General features: G+C 42.4%; 1 long non-coding RNA gene across 1 annotated transcript; it reads left to right on the forward strand.

Moving 5' to 3' along the window:
- The first annotated feature begins 365 nt into the window (after positions 1-365).
- On the forward strand, positions 366-2,432 carry LOC149572770 (uncharacterized). The gene is made up of 2 exons (XR_016359482.1): positions 366-960; positions 1,596-2,432. It is a non-coding gene; the product is annotated as an uncharacterized LOC149572770 (long non-coding RNA).
- The last annotated feature ends 489 nt before the right edge of the window (positions 2,433-2,921 follow it).

Genomic DNA, 2,921 nt, shown 5'->3' on the forward strand with positions numbered 1-2,921 from the left:
CTTTTGTGAGTCTTGGTGTAGGTGGGTGCATAATTACATCTCCTCCACATCCTACATTGTTTTGATCAGGCGTGTTCCAACTGACTCAACCTGCAACAAGGGGACCCCTTATCTCACTTCCTTTTTTCTCATTATTGCTGAGGTCTTGGGGCAAAAATTGACTAAGGAGAAGAAGGCTGGCAATATACAGGGTGTTTAAGTCTCTGGGGGAGTTGGCAATCTCTTCCACCGTCAATCTGTTGACGACACTCTTCGGTGCTCAATATGTATGAGCAGGCTGCTAGGCAAAAACTTATACACTGCCAAATCAAGAATTTACCTATTAAAAGATGGAATCAAGAATTTACCTATTAAAAGATGGACATGTGAAGCGGATGGATATACAACAGGTCCTTGGTTATGAGCTAGATGTTTTACCAAGTAGATATCTTGGTATGCCTCTTTTTAATGGAAAATCTTGGTACAAAAGAGCAGCATAATGTTACGAACAAGATGCAGATTATTTTGGCTTCGTGGAAAGGCAAGTGGCTTTTCTTGGCTGGTCATATTACCCCTTATCAAGGCGTCCTTGTCCGTGGCACCAGTTTATACCATGTCAGTTTTCAAAGTTCCCAATAAGGGGCCAAAGACTATGGAAGCTGTTAGGTGCAATATTTTATGGAGGCAGCAAAGATATCTTCAAGTATTGTCTTGTGAAGTGGGAGGATGTCTGCAAACCTATGGATCAGGGAGGTCTCGAAATAAGAAAGTGTAAGGATATGAATTTAGCACTGGGAACTAAACTGGTATGGAGGATTTATACAGAGCAGAACAAGGTCTGGAACAGAGTTCTCCAGGCAAAATACTTGGGTAATAGCATAAGTTCATTGTTTAGTTGTGAGCTTCCTAGAGGTTCTGGTAAAAAGTGACTTGACATGGCAATTGTGGAAAGCAGATAGTATCTGCTGTTGGAGAGAGATGGTTGGTTGGAGGACAAGGCCCTCACTGATGATCCGCACTTTGCACCTCTGATGACACATTGTGAGACTGTGATTGGAGATAAGGTGGCTAATTACATTCAAGGTGTCCCTCCCAATAGAGAATGGAAACATTTTGACGCTACATTAATGGATCTGCAGGGTGTGTAGGACATCCAGATCAAACTTGGTAAAATATCAGTGGCAGGTAAAACGCAAGATGACAGACTTATTTGGACTAAGCATCTGAGTAGGAATGTCACAGTGAAAGAGGCCAACTCTTTCTACTATAATAAGGCTACTTCAAGGGGTAATTCTAGGATCTGGTGCAAGTTTGGTATTCCAAAAATGAATGCCTTCCTATGGTTAGCATGAAAAAAAGAGAGCAAGGTTGGTCCCTTCACTGCATGATGGGCCATGCTCATGAGGAAAACAATGCTCATCTATTTATCCAATGCAAGATGGTGTTGGGATGTGGCACTTGCCTTAATTATCTGGTCATTAAGCATAGAGAGAAATCAGATAACTGTCCAAGAGGAAGCTAAAATGATTGAATGCTTATGGGAGAAAGCGGTCAACATCATAGGGGAGCTGGAAGAGGCTCACAGGAAGAACAACTGGTTTTTAAGGGAGTAAGAGGTTGGTTGGGCTAATACATGGCCTGTTTTCAAGGGCACAAGGTAGGCTATGCGAAGAACAGGGCAGTAGTAACAAGTGATCTTGGGTGCCCTCGGAGTCAGGGTGGATTAAGCTTAATTTTGAGAGTGCAGCAAAGGGGAACCCTAGTGATGCCGGTGGGGATGGTGTATCTCAAGATGCCTCAGGCAATTACTATTGTTCTTTACTATGGGGGTGCTGGTGTCTATTCAAATAACTCTGCTAGAGCCAGTGCCTTGCCCTGGGGACTTATGATTGCCAGAGACATGGGATGGAGAAGACTTTTGGGTTGAAGCCAACTCAAAGATGGTTATAGGGGCAATGAGCAATGATAAATCCCTCTGCTAGAGCCAGTGCCTTGCCCTGGGGACTGATGATTGCCAGAGACATGGGATGGAGAAGACTTTTGTGTTGAAGCCAACTCAAAGATGGTGCTAGGGGCAATGAGCAATGATAAATCCACAACTGGAGACTTGCCAGATGAAGGGGTGAAGGAGACTTTGGGTCGAAGCCGACTCAAAGATGGTGATTGGAGCAATGAGTGGTGGTTCAATCCATAACTGGAATCCAAAAGTGTTATTGAAGTTGCTAAAATTGTCAGCAAAGCATTTGAGAGTATAAGGTGTTCACATGTCAAGAGCAGAAAATCAGTAGCGAACTGGGCTGCTAGTATAGGGTGCGATAGCTAGGGTATACAGGGCTTTACAGACTAAAGTATGGACTGAAATCTCCCCTTTGGCAGCATCAAGGCATATTGCTTCCAATTTGGAAGCAGAGTGTGCTAAGTAAATTCAGGGTCTTCGCAGTGTCCAGCTGCTTCTTCGTATAGTTCATTTCCCTGGGGTGTTTTCCCCTAGTTTTTTCTCTTCTTGCGTTTTCCTTGTCCCTCAAAACCGGACTTTCTATAGCCAAAAAAGGGGGAAATAGAATAATTCACTAGAAAAATGTACATCATTCCAGACCTCAAGAATTAAGAAAAAAATTGTGAAGAGAAATAGAGAAACGGCTGACACACCAAATCAAGGTTTGTGAGAATAATTAATAGAGAATGCAGCAATCTCCTCACTGGGAAAACAACTAACACTCCGAATCAAAAGAGATTAAGAAGTTTTAGGAGTACTGTAATTTGATACTAATTCCAGGAACCACGTAATTCAATTCAATTGAATATTTTGGCAAGATCGTGATAAAACATCTCCAAATAACAGGGACAAAATGAAATAACATGGTCGGGCTCTACTATCCTGGTTAGATATAAGAAGAAAACAATCAACAAGTGTTCTGCAAAATAACCGAGGGGTTCGAATA

The sequence above is a fragment of the Cupressus sempervirens genome, chromosome 2 (genome assembly GCF_028749045.1).
Source record: "Cupressus sempervirens isolate cs-2001-9-10 chromosome 2, ASM2874904v1, whole genome shotgun sequence".
NCBI classification, from domain to species: Eukaryota; Viridiplantae; Streptophyta; class Pinopsida; order Cupressales; family Cupressaceae; genus Cupressus; species Cupressus sempervirens.